This window comes from Lepidochelys olivacea, assembly GCF_965140295.1.
Source record: "Lepidochelys olivacea isolate rLepOli2 genome assembly, chromosome: 9".
Taxonomy (NCBI): Eukaryota; Metazoa; Chordata; order Testudines; family Cheloniidae; genus Lepidochelys; species Lepidochelys olivacea.
In genome coordinates, this window is record NC_140419.1 from 39,464,700 (window position 1) to 39,479,169 (window position 14,470).

General features: G+C 41.6%; 1 protein-coding gene across 1 annotated transcript in view; it reads right to left on the reverse strand.

Moving 5' to 3' along the window:
* The window catches only part of PXYLP1 (2-phosphoxylose phosphatase 1), a 117,286-nt gene that overhangs the window by 18,384 nt on the left and 84,432 nt on the right, over window positions 1–14,470 (reverse strand). The window lies entirely within an intron of this gene.

Sequence of the window (14,470 nt, forward strand, 5' to 3'; positions counted from 1 at the left end):
ATGTCATTTACAAGATTATTAATTTTTTACTTGTGATCTGTGTCAAGCTCCATTTGGATGGAAATTCAAATGCAATTAAAAATGCACAAAAACATTTAATATATTTTACTAAATAAAACTAAATTAAAGAAGTGACATTAAACTGGTTAATCAAACCCTGTTTTGCATTTAAAACTGATTAAATAAAGGAAGTATTATGTGCAGTTGGTTAACTGAACTGATTGTTTCTGGTCCCGCTGTCCTTCAGGATTTTGGAACTAGTAGATCTCATCCTCCCACACCTAATTTCTATTCAGAGACTGAAAGAGAAAAGTAAGCTTTCCTGCCTTTTCAATGGCAAACAGATTTCTTAGTTTTGAATGAACTGAACCAGTGGAATAAACTGAAATGAAGAAAATATTCTCTACACCTGCAGAACAGATTACTAGCAAAACTGGTTTCACTTCAACTAACACTGATTCCAGGTGGTTAGCCAGTGACTCAAACCGCTGAACTGGTGGGAAATTTCTTTAAAACCTGTCAGCAAATATGTACCAATTAGTTTTACTTTTTATTTAATTTGCATGATTTTAATAGATTATAATTAGTTGTGATCTTAACACAGATTACAATTGTAAATAGTTTTTTATTTAATTCAGTTTAGGCTCCACATGAGTGCAGGGGTCTGCCTGCATAGATCGGATTGCAGATTCAAGTCCCTGGGTAGATTGAGCTAGTAGCCTTCAGGTGAAAAGCTCTCTCTCTTTTATTTAAGCAACTCCACTGAGCAGTCCAACGCAGAGGGAGTAAGCAGTTTAAAACAAGCTGTGACTTTTGCACGGTATTTTTAAGTAAAGACAAGGAACTGCAGATGCTTTTTTTAGCCATCCATCAACCTTGACTTCTCTTTAAAAATATCAGACTGAAGTCTCATATCCTCCTGTAATCCAGAGAAATAAATCTAGTCACCCAACATCGTCACTTCCAGTTATCTTTGAAAAGGTGCTTTCTTGTATATATTAAAACATAGCAGACATACTTTGAGATGAAAAGCTCAGACCCTTTATGATCTCTAAATGGATTTGAATTATGTCTCCTTATTTTCCAAAGGAAATATTATCTCACTCCCTAAAGACAGATAATTAAAAATCCTGTTTTAGCAATTAGCTCCTGGTTCATCTTGTTAGAGAAATTAATTGCTTCCTCAGCCTAGTGAGAGTTATTTGGTGGCATACAAAAGACCAAAGTCTGGGAGCAATCTCAGCTTTATATGACCTAATTCAGACAGTAAGTTTGATTCTGGAGAGTGCTGACCAATGTACTCTATTAGTGTCCCATACTGCCCACTGAATGAAGACCCTCTATGTAGGATGCTGTAGATTATTAGTTATTTGACTAACTACGTGCTTCAGTGACAAAAGCAGCGTGAGAGGGTAAGAAAAATGGCAGGGGTGGTACCAGAAGAAAGTTTTACAGAAATTGTAAAAGGTCACTGACCACCACATTTGGAGGATTAGCCTTTTCATTTTCATTACTATGAGAGCCACAACCAGGAAACAGATACATTTTTTTTTTAAAATGTTGTTATAATATGTGGCTTATGGCCATAGATAAATACACTAGTGTTTTGCTGTGGAATATATTCAATGAAGGCACTGAAGAACTGGCACTCTGCAGGAACAGGGCATAAATTCTGATAAACAAACACAGTTACAAATGCTAATGTTAAAGTGAACTATATTCAATGCCCCTCTGTCCTGAACTCACCACTGTATTGCAAGAAGAACAAAGGACAGTGAGTTACTTTACAGTAATTGTGGCTCTTTGAGATGCTGTAATCAGTGTGGATCCCACCATATGTGTGCATGCGCCTCATATGCAAGATTGGAATCTTTTGAACAGAAGCATCTGTCGGGGCTGTGCATATGCCCTGTGCCTCCTCATACTCCCATGCAAGGGCTGAAAGAGTGGGCAGGCTTTGGCCCTCCCTCAGAACCCTCAAAATTCAAAGTCAGTGTTGCTGAGGTCTCTGAAAAGCAAGGATGGTGAGTGGATTGTAGGATGCACTTGGACACCAACTCAAAGAACCAGTTACTGTAGAGCAAAGTAACCATTCTTTCGTCTTAGAGTACATGTAAGCGTGGATCCCATTGTAGTGACGAGCGAGCAGTATCAGCTCCAGAGGGTGGGATGAGGAGCCTTTGCCACATCAGTTAAACAGAGATTGCTGTATAGCTCTCCTGAACTTAACATCTGACCAGGCAGCTATCTCAAAGGCATAGTGGGTTGCTCCATCGTGCTGCTTCATAGATTGCTGATATTAGTACATTTCTGAAGTAGGCAGACGATGGGGCTTGTGTTCTGGTGGAGTGAGCTGTAACGTTTAGTGGGAGAAGTATACCAGCTAACTGGTTACACAGTGAGATACACTGTGCTCTCCATTTCAATCACATCTGTGACCAGATGGCCTGACCATTTAAAAAAAAGAAAACCAAGCTCTACTGCCAGTGTGACAAAGTTCCTCCTCTACCTCGGTGGGTCTTGCGCTTATTGGCGGATTTGCTCGCCTCGGAGATTCATGGCAGCCCTCAGTTTGGCTGTTTTCGTGAACCCACAGTCCAGGTCAACTTCTCCTGTGTCTGACCAGGAGTTGGGAGGTTTGGGGGGAAGCCGGGCCCGCCCTCTACTTCGGGTTCCAGCCCAGGGCCCTGTGGAATGCAACTGTCTAGAGTGCTTCCTGGAACAGCTGTGCGACAGCTCCAATTCCCTGGGCCACTTCCCCATGGCCTCCTCCCAACACCTTCTTTATCCTCACCATAGGACCTTACTCCTGGTGTCTGATAATGCTTGTACTCCTCAGTCCTCCAACAGTCCGCGTTCTCACTCTCAGCTCCTAGCGCCTCTTGCTCCCAGCTCCTCACGCACGCACCACAAACTGAAACGAGCTCCTTTTTAAACCCAGGTGCCCTGATTAGCCTGCCTTAATTGAGTCTAGAAGCTTCTTGATTGGCTGCAGGTGTTCTAATCAGCCTGTCTTAGTTATTTCCAGAAGGTTCCTGATTGTTCTGGAAACTTCCCTGTTACCTTACCCAGGGAAAAGGGACCTACTTAACCTGGGGCTAATATATCTGCCTTCTATCACGCTCCTGTAGCCATCTGGTCCGACCCTGTCACACCGGATACAACCAGGGGGATAGTCTGAACTGTTTTGTTCTGCTGATGTAATAAACAAGGTCCTGGAAACACCCAGAGCGTGCAATACCCTCTCTCCTGGTGCAAAGTGTGGCTTAGAAAAGAAGACAGTAGCTTGACTGATGGACATGAAATTCTAAAACCACCTGCCGATGAATTTTGGATGATATTTCAGCACCACCTTATCACTCTGGAAGGTTCAGTTACAAGCACCTGAACCTCTCTGGTTTAAGTTATAGCAACTAGAAAGAGAATCTTCAGAGTGAGAGGAGACAGAACACATTCCAAAAGAGGGTCAGAGGGAAGCTCTGTGAAGAGGACTAAACTGAGGTGCTAGACAGAAGTAAGTTCTCTGACCACTGGGTAAGTAAGAGACCCTAGAGAAACCTCACTATTGCTGGGTGAGAAGAGATCAAACACAACTGCACAGGTGGATGACAAGCAGAGACTGATGAAAAGCAGGCCTTAACTGAACTGAATGGAAGGACAGCTGTTTCAAGTGCTATAAGTAGTCCAGGATCTTTGGCTCTGGTACCTGCCCTAGGTCAAGTCCCTGCTGGGTTGCCCATATTGAGAACCGCTTTCATTTAGCTGAGTAGATCCTTCCAGTGGGCGTCTTCCTGCTCTACGTTAGGATTTCATAAAAAAACAAAAACAAATGAAGAGTCCTTGCGGCACTTTCGAGACTAACAAATTTATTTGGGCATAAGCTTTTGTGGGCTATAACCCACTTCATCAGATGCATGAAGTGAAAAAAAGTAGGCAGGTATAAATATACAGCACATGAAAAGATGGGAGTTACCTTACCAAGTTGGGAGTCAAAGCTAACTAAACCAATTCAATTAAGGTGGATGTGGCCCATAAGCATAAAATGAGAAACTTTGCTCGAATCTGATACAGTTTGTTAAGTTAGGTATTAGTAAACATCTTATCTTTATTTTTCTTGTAACAATTTGTGACCTTTATGCCACATTACCTGTACTCACTTAAAATCTCTCTTTGTAGTTAAACTTTTTTATTGTTTTCTCTAATCCAGTGTGTTTAAATTGAAATGTCTGAGAAATTTCATTTGGGATGACAAGTTGTGTGTACGTTATTTTTTGAAAGAAATAATGGACCTGATGTAACTTGTGTTGTCCAGAAGAGGGCTGTGCAGTACAGGACTTACATTTCTGGGGGAAAATCTAAGACTGTGTTGGGGTCACCCTGCAATATGATAATGGCTGGTGAGAAGCAGACTGTAAACCAAGTATGGCTGGAAGGCTGCAGTTAGACACAGACATTCAGAGTGTGGATTGCATACTGGAAGGCTATTTGTGACCAGCCCAGGTGGAAGCTACTTCAGCAAGACATTGTAAGGCACCCAAGACTGCAGGGTAGGGGTGACATAGCTGCTCATTAGTCTGGATTGTACCCTGGTTCATCACAGTAAGGATTTCACTGATGTAAAGGGCCACAAGCATCAATACACCAGTGCTGGCTTTGCAGGTATCCTCTTTGTCTTCCTTTCACTTTCTGATCCCAGAGCATGGCATATGCTCAAGAAAGCGCTGGCCAATGGTGACTTTTCCAGCTACACTCTTGTGTATACCATCACATCAGAGGCCAAAGTGAACCATGTGAACTGCTCTAGCAGACATAACTTGAGCTGAGCATCCCTGGATTTGCGGAACCTAGAGAAGAATTTTCACACAGAGCACCTACCTGGGATGCAATTCTCCCTTAGCCAAGAAAGGCACTATGTCCACCTTTGATATGAATCAGTCCGTCACAAGACGGGCAGGTTTGCCCAACAGTTTGAGTCCACCGTGAAGTGTAGCTTTTGGCACAAAGCACCTCCCTTCACTTACTAGGGCAAATATGGAGGAAGAAGTGGCCAATGCTTGCTGCTTTTTGGGTTATGGACAATTTAAGGAAATGGAAGTGTGAAGATTAACTTTTCTTATGTGAGAGTAGTTGAAAAATCTGACTGTAGTCTCTAAGAAGAGTAGCAGCAAGTCCGACACTTGTTGGGTTCCATCTTGCTGCCAAAGGTACAAAGAGAGAACAGATAGGTCCTCTCTGCCTTTTATGCCCTGGCACTGGAGAACAGGGCGGGGGAACACAAGGCACATGCCCAGTCCCACCAGACTCTGCTATCCAAAAGAAGTCAAACTCACATGTAGGAGGCACATGCTCACCAAAAGAGGATTTCGGTCTGACATATCTTCAAACAACAAGTGTTTTTACACTATAAATTATCTGACTAAATAAATGCTTAGGGCATAATGTTTGAGATACTGGAAACTGACTGTCTAACCACATGGAAAATTTTTAGAATGGATCAATCCATACTTACCTAACTTTGCCCACGTAGATAAGTGAGTAGAATCCTGATTGATTAATTGGTCCTTTTACCTAAGTTTTATACTTTAACATCTCAGAACTGGATGGAGCAAATTAACAGAACTATTGGTCAGGACAGGTCTCTGTGATTTTTTGTGGATCCAACACAGTATCCACAGGGCTTTTAAGTTTAATGGTAATAATTCACAGTGACATGTTTCAAAAATGTAACATATTTGGGGTAAATAACAGTATGCAATTTTAAACTGTATCTAGCTTTCTAAACACAGTAAACAGTATATATTTGAACCTGTACACAGCCAAATATTTTTCTGAACATTATATCGAAGAAATTTTTCACAAAATAGCAAGCACTTTTCATACAATATTCCATGTTTTAACAAGATAAAAGTTAAAATTCCTGAAAAAATGTGCGTGCATTGAACTAAATTGACCCTTGACTATCAAAGTACCCACAAGCCAATGACTCACAGGACCGACGCAGTTAAAACACATCAATTTCACAGCCAACGGTACACAAGGGAGTAATGTGGCCAGCATCACATCTGACTGCCCTAACCCGATGGATCAGGTATCCGTTTTGCAGTTAGGTGAATTGGAGATGGCATTTCTGAGTGAGAGAGAGCGACACTCAAATCCATAACCTTCAGGACTGTAGTTGAGCGTGTGAAGTAAGGAGATTCTTTTCCCCAAGAATCAGGCAGGCACTGAAGACAATACTGAAGGGGGTTTTATTCACGGTACCAGGAAGACTGATAAATAGCTTCAAAAGTGTGGGGTTACAGTGACCAATTATATACCTCTCTCATCACTTCATTTGCATGTATCTTGTTCTTACAGAGACAAACATTGTTTCAGAGACAGAGAATGCACTTAACATGACAGTGACAGGAGCAGAACATATGCATCAAAACTATTTTGATTACATCAATTATCCATGACTATCTTAAGGCGAAGGGGTGGGGTGGGGGTGAGTGTTTACAAATATCCAGAGGGCTGTGAAGGGAGGGTTTGTTCTGTTCTAAGAGCTGAGTTACAGGGCGGACATTTGACCATATAAGTTTATCAAGTGGTTTACAGCTACCAGTGTCCTTGGGCCTCTGGTGTTTCTGTTTCTGACTCAGCTGCTAACTAAGTTTTTAACTCTTGCCTAACAAGCGCTTTAACCACTCAGGCACTGCACCTCTCACTTGACCATACCAGTGAAAAATCACAGCAAGAGATTAATACTCATGTTCCCTTCCAAAGTGAGGGAGTGCAGGTAATTTGTTTTCCCTAAATTTCTGCCCATGATCTTTTCTATAACTGTTTGTTTCTTTGTAAAAGACAGTGAAAATAATTATTTGAATCTTCTGCTCCTAAATGCAGCATTGTACATACCACATGGAGTCTTGGTATTGACTGATGTTTTGTTTACTTCTGTTCTACCCTGAATTTTCCATGCTTAAGAAGAAATAAATGCTTTAGAAGTGGGGCTGCTTTATACAACAGGAAGGGAAAAGGCCCTCACATTTTCTGTTTCTCTTTTCAAACATGAAATGAAATAATGTTAAAAAAATCTTTAATAATGGCATAAACTTCTTGACCAACAAAATGGAGACAATGTTGCTATTATCTTGACATGGTTATGGAAGAGGATCTTATTTCCATTTCTTTTCCATAAATAATTTGGGCTGTATTACAGAATAGAAGAATGATAAGCTAAATAAAGTCTGAAGGGCCTTCTGAAGTACATTTTCTTCCTGCTGCTACAGTAGATGCACTGATGGAGCAAAACAGATTGTGCATACGCAACTCTGCAACTCTTTGCGGAGTCATCCAATCAGAGTATTAGCTTGGTCAGCTATATGGTTACTGTTTAATTATTCACGCTTGGTTATGGCACTGCCTGCTACTGAAGGCAATATCTTAAAATTGCAAATTTCAGGACATATACCTACTTCCGGGTTGTTTTTCTTATGCAGTCAGATATCCTGACTAAAAAAAATAAATCTAGTTGTGATAGGGTGTCCATCCCACACAAGGCCTGAAGGGGTTAAGGTGGCTAGGCAGGCTAGTTATCCACCTACGCTGTACCTGGAGGAGCAGCAAGGGGGCAAGAACTAATTAGATATAAGGTTCAGCTGGACTGGAAGGGCCTGAATAAATCCCAGTAGCTGAGAGCTGATGGGGACTGCAGAGAGAGATGGGCTGCAGTCACTCTCAGGGTGAGAGAAGGCAATATAGGAGCAGCCTAAGGATACAGCAGTACGGTTCAGGACTGTGCAGACCTTGACTGCTTGTAGCATCCCTGGGCTGGAACCCAGTGTCAAGGGCAGGCCTGGGTCCCCACTAGCCACTGAGCAGAGGCGCCATTAAGGGGCAATGAGAGGGAAGACAGCACTGGACAGTGGATCCCAAGAGCCTTTCATGCCCTGGAAGGGGTGGACTACAGTGACCCAGCCGGGGGCCAAGCCACAAAGCGGGAGCATTTGAGTCTTGAGACTGCAAGATATAGAGACAGAGGTGGAGTGAGCAACTGCAGAAGGGGGCATCAGACGAGCAGAGCTAATTCTCAGATATGGCCACAAGGAGGCGCTCCTGTGGTGAGCAGAGCACCTCATGTTTCAGTACTCTTCAGACACTGAATTTACTGAATTCAGACTCGGCTAGCTTTTCTGCCCATTTATGTTACATGTCTAGTAAATGATCCTCTTTAGTAAAGGTTCCTATTAGTTTTATGAGTATGGGATTAAACTATGCTTAATGATTCATTCCAGATAGTTTATCACACCGGTTCTGTATATGTTAGCAACATCCCCATCATGCAAGATTATTAAAGTTAACTGATTTTAATATAATCAGAAGGGCAAAGAATTGAAACAGGACACTGTCTGGGACTTGTCTAATAGTTTCCTAAATTGAACTGCTCAAGACTAGCCAGTCAGGGAGACAAGGAATATCACAATACCCACTGTCCAGTCATTAGTTACATAGAAACCACTTAGACACTGAAGAGGTGAGGTAATCTGGTTCCAAAGACAAAACCACAGGTGCTGCTTATGCTGGAGGCATGGGGGACACGCAGCAAGGCATCTTATGCATTTCCTGAGACCAGGAACTTACATGTGAGAATGACAAACCTAAAAACCAAATTAAATCGATTCAAATTCCTGCTCTACTACCCTTAAAATGCACCACAGAACAACCACCTCTCTGCCTGATTCTACAGTAAAGGAGCAGGAAGAACTTGCTGGGAAGGAAAATGGAGATCCTGTGTGCTGCTTGGAGGAGTAACTTAATGCTTGCTCATCTGTTGGTCAGTTCTTGCCCGAGTGACATGCGGAGGAAGCAACACCCATGCATTTATACCGCTGGCACTTGTCTCCAGAGACTACAAGAAAACACTGCAATTCAGACAATCCTGCTGACACCTCTTCTCTTGACCCTTGCATGGCTGAGTGGACAGTAACAATAAAGCTTCTGGTTTTCACTGAACGGCAGCCAACACTAGCTTAAGTTCTAAAATATACTAGCGTAAGAGTTTTTCAAAATGCACTATGATCAGGCTTCCTTAAGTACAAAATGCTCAAGCTTAATTTAGAAGATTTTTCTCTTTAAAAATCATCAAGAGTGTGACAGTGACAATATCCTGAAATATCATTAATGAACTTTATTGAATTAGGTTAAACTTCATTGAATTAAGTTTAACATCTTTGGGGTCCATTGTATTAGAAATGCAATTGTGTATGTGTTATTGTGGAATTGTATGTATATACCTTCTCTTAGGAGACTGACTAATGCAATCTCTGGAAGATATTGAAACTTCAATAAACTTTTTTGGAACAGTACCTGTGAAGTGAATTTTCTAGGAAATACCTGGGAAATGCAAATGATCCACTTTAAAGCCAACCTTTTGAAGACACGCCCTGGGGAGAGAGCAGTGCCGTCCCTAGCTATTCTGGAGCCCTATGCAGCCCCCCACCACTCACTGGCGGCGCAGCTGGGGCTGGGTTGCTGCACTTCCCGCCGCCGGTGAGTACAGGCCCAGCCCTGCTGCAGTTCTCAGGGGAGTGGTGGCGGGGCTGGGTTGGTGCAGGTGCGGGAAGGGGAAGGAGCTTTGGCGAAGGGCTGGAGTGGGGGCGAGGCTGGGGCGGAGCAGGTGCGGGGGCCGTGGGGAAGAGGTAGGGCAGGGTGCTGGAGCAGCACGCAGCTGCGCAGGGCACCAGGAAATTTGGTGCCCCAAATTTCCTGGTGCCCTACGCAGCTGCATATTTTGCGTATGGTTAGGGACGGCCCTGGCAGAGAGACCCATTGTGTACCAATTACCTGCTTCTGGTAATTCCAGATCAAAGATGCCTGAACTGTATGAAGGGAGAACTAAACATGTCATGAGTGTGCTTTGTTCTGAGTTGAAGCTGTGATGGACTGGTAATCACAAGGACTCCCCTAGGGTGGGGTGCTGAAGAATTTATCCTGCCAGAACCTATGTTAAAGTTGGGGTGACGTTTGGTAAGCTTATTAGCATGCCGTAGGTTCTTTTAGTGTTTTTACCATGTTTTCTTTAATGCTTTTTTACCTTAAGAATAAAGTAGGCTGGAAAAAGAAGTACTGTGTGATCCCTTATAACTGTAGCAATTACACCTGTAACAGTTGAGAGAGCAGACAGGTCTATTTAGGCAGGCTGTCTTTGCTGGGATTAACACAGCGTAGGCAGGGAACTGTGCAGCCGGGACATACTCCAATCAGAAGGGAGTGAGATGTGGTCTCTGCCCGAAAAAGGCAATGGCTGGGGAGCTGGAAGCTTGAAAGTAGGAGTGCTTGCTGGACCACTGAGAGAAAACACAGGTGGAGTTTCCCTCAGTGGTGACATATGGTATCAGGGAAACATTGTTTTACAAGAAATATTTTTATACATATAAACCAGGATGTGAGAACTCTGTCAGATAATGAACTAACTTCTCCTATTCCTTACACTAAATTGCAGCTCTGTTCAGGTTAGGAGAGGTTTCATTTTCATTGCATTTGGCAGTTTCATGAGGATATCTGGAACTCTAGTAATTGCTAGGAAGTACTGGAAATCTTACAAAAACCCAGCCCTTGTCTAAATGAGATTTGTAATCAACTTCTCTACTGCTCTGGTCCACAAACCTGCCATAGCGAAGAAGAAAAAAGAAAGACAAAGGAGTTTTGCAAGACATTACTTAACAACACTTCGCTCTCGCACGTTGCTTTGGATACATTGATTTCAAAGCCCCTCACCGTAGACTGTGAGTATTATGGAAAGAGAGTCAGGTAGTCCCAACTTTAGAGAAGGACAAATATATTTGAAGAAATAATTAACAAAAAATTATTGCAGCTATTCATTCTGTCTCAGGTAATCAATATACTGATAGAAAAGGATATTTATGTTGGGCATTCATTTTTTGTTTTTACTTTCAGCTTTCAAAATTTTGAGGGTACGTCTATACTACATTTCAAAACTTGTGACAGCGAGTCTCGGAGCCTGAGTCTACAGGCTCTGGCCCAAGCTACGGTGTTAAAAACAGCTGTGTGGATATTCAGACTCGGGCTCTGAAGCTCTGGGAACAGGTGGGTTTCAGAGACTGAGCCAGAATATCTACACAACTGGTAGAACCGTAGCATGGGCCCAAGTCTGCAGACCCAGGCTCTGAGACTTGATCGTGCAGGTTTTGAGTGTAGACATAACCTCAGAACGTTCACTGGGGAAAATTATGTCTTTTGGGAACTCAGTCACCACCAATGCCTCAAGTACAGTATAAGTAAAACCAAACAAACTAGGGTGAAGTCTTTTTATACTGTATGTTCCTAATGTCCACTTTTGATTGTTCCATACTGCACTTCTCACATCACTGAGCACTACCTAAAGTAAAAAAGAACAAATGTTGCTGCCAAAAGTAGCAGCAACACTCAGAATGTCTGCAGCCTGAACTGGGCCTGCTACCAGTGGAAGTGCTAGGCTGGAGACAGCCTTATAATGTGAAATAAAAGCACCAAGCATTCAAATTAAGTGGTTGTCATTAAAATATTTATTACTCAGAGGTAACTGACATACCATATTTTTCTTTTTTACTTTGGCTTTCACGCTGGCATCTCAAATAGCACTGAGGGGTAACTGTTGGTAAATAGCAATTTTTGAATAGTGACATTGTATCTGTTTACCTCAAAGAGCTCAAATTAAAATGAGATGTGCCATCTCCCCTCCCCCCACCCAAAAAAGATATTCAATGCAAAAAGAAACTAAACTGAAGAAAAAGCATTATTTCTCTCTTCGAGACTAAGGATAAATGTTAAGAAATAAAAATCAAAGGTAACTTATACATGTGGAATATACGTATTTTTAAAAGTTTCAAAATTTCTATAGCAGAGGCTGGATCTGAATTTACTGAACAGAGATTGCAATTTACTGTTATCATGCAGGAAAGGAGATTTGATTAACTGAGACTGAAATTCTTTCCTAGTGATGTGGAAAAAGCAGTCAATCTCGAATGCTTCATTTAGATAAGGGACAAGAGATATTTTAAATTTGAAAGAGGCAGTGTATGTAGTGTAGATATTCAATTAAATTGGTTCTGGTTTTTTATATGCAGATGTAGCCCAGGATTTGCAGATGAAGATAGATAATCCCTGAGAATATGTGCTGCTCTGAACTAGTAACAGAATATGATACTTTTATTTAAACAGAACATGTTCGTCACAAGATTATTTGTATTACTGTAATGCCTCATAGCCTTAATCGTACACCATGACCCCATTGTTTTAGGCAATGTGCAGACAGAGAATAAAAAGACAGCCCCTACCCCAAATTTACAGTATAAGTATAAATCAGGAGACCCTCAAATGGATAAAGACAGATGGGGAGTACAAGGAAACAATACTAGTCAGCATGACAGGCAGTGGTCTCTAACTAACGTCAAGTTTTTTGTAGGCATCACGGAAAAGGAGAACGTTTTAAGGATGATAATTAAGTAGTTTCATGGATGTTTACAGAGAGTTCCTCCCCAGACTGAGAGGCAGCATGGGAGAAACAGATTGGTGATTGTTTGAAAATGTAAGCAGTGCATGATGGAGGCTGGCACAGTGGGCCAACTGGAGGTGGTGAGCAGTGACATCTCAACTGTGAATGGCAGACAAGAAGTAGGATGGAGGTAAATTGTAAAGGGCCTTGAAAGTGAAGACAAGTAGTTTTGTACGATGCGACTGAGTAGGGGGAGCCAGCAGGGGGATGCAAAGCAGTAACATGGTCAAAATGACAGGCTAGGAAAATTATCTTTGCTTAAACCAAGCTACTGGAGTGAGGAAGTGGCAAGGAAATGGTGCTCTGGAGTTTGCTGGAGTGATGGCTACCTCAAAAAAGAAGCAGGACAGCACACAAGGCTTTGAGGATGCTGCAAGCTAAGAAGAGGGATAGGGATGAAAGGGACCTAATGGGAGTTCACAACAGTCAGACTTGCTCCCTGCAGAGAGAGGAGCCAGCTTGTTGAGTTAGGAGGAGGAGGGAACATGTGAAAATGCTTCATGTGGGGCCAATCAGAGAAGACTGTCAGAGAGCTGGGTCACAAACAGGATGCTTACAATGAGATATATCAAACAGACTAAAGGCCTAGAGACTTACCAGCAATTGGGGGTAAGTTCAGTCTGACACTGTAGGTACCAGTAAGTGGGCGGCTGTTTGACTCCAGATGGGTCACAAATTGCCCTCATGACCCATGCCATCCTCAGCCATGCTGAATTCTGTTCAAATACTTGTGTGAATGGGGCCAAAACATACTTAACGCCCACAGCAGAAAGTATGCTGAGTGCTGCAAACCAGCAGAACTTCATTTATTCCAGCAATAGAACTAACCAAGGAAGCTTCTCTACCAAGAAGTACTATGAATAAAGTAAAATTACCGTGGAATAGGAATGACACATTCAGTTTACGTACCAACAGCACTTTCAACTACCAATTCAACCTGTAGTTGTGAACAAGGACATCAACTCTGCCCTAGTACTCAGGGGTAGTATCTCTCCTCAAGTGCTAATCACATCTGCCTACAAGTACCCAAGATAATATAAAACTAAGCTCCACTTATCCACCTCCCTCAAGAACTATTAAATACAAGTTGAACCGTACCTAAAAACGGCAGTCAAAGTCAACTGTTTTACCAATTAAATCAATTGAAGAGTTACCACCATCTTCAGCTGAATTTCCTGTCTGGCCCCAGGAAATGGCCTCCTTAATGAAATCTTATTACATTTTATTATTTTTGCTAAATATCTTAATTTTTAAAAGTAGATTTTTTTTTAAAGAAATCTATGATTCTGTCACTTTGAAAAACGACCTGAATTGTCTTTTAATATATTAGGTTAAAATTTAAAATTGCTCCAAATTCCAGAAATTGAAACTATGAATCTCACACAAAATGACACCAAATTGTCCATTAAAAGTAAGGCATTTATCTTAATATTAATATATGTTAATATAAAACCTATACATGGATGAGTGAGCTGGATTACAGTTGTAAGAACCATAACTTGGAATTTCTACACTTTTATCCAATTAATCCCAGTCAAAATGCTTCATTAATATAATTTGTGTGAAAAATATGCATATGTATCTGTGCGCTATTATATCATTTAATTTTTTTACATTTTTAAGGACCAAATGAAGAGATTAAATATAATCTCAATGCACAAGGCCTGCTATGACAGAAGCCATCTTTTCAATGACAAACTATTTTGTGTGTAGCTAACACACACTGGATTTTTTGATAATGCCATGACTCTCTAACTTTATCCAAGAGGTAGACATGCTAAAGAGACTTCAAAACAACAGACTGCTACATGACTAATAAAAAAAACTTGGACAACTGTTCATAGCTGAGTGAAGAGATAATCAACCATTCCCAGATAGCTGCTTTACAAACTGGATGCACAACAACAGTCATTTCTCTCTCTCTAATTTTGTTCA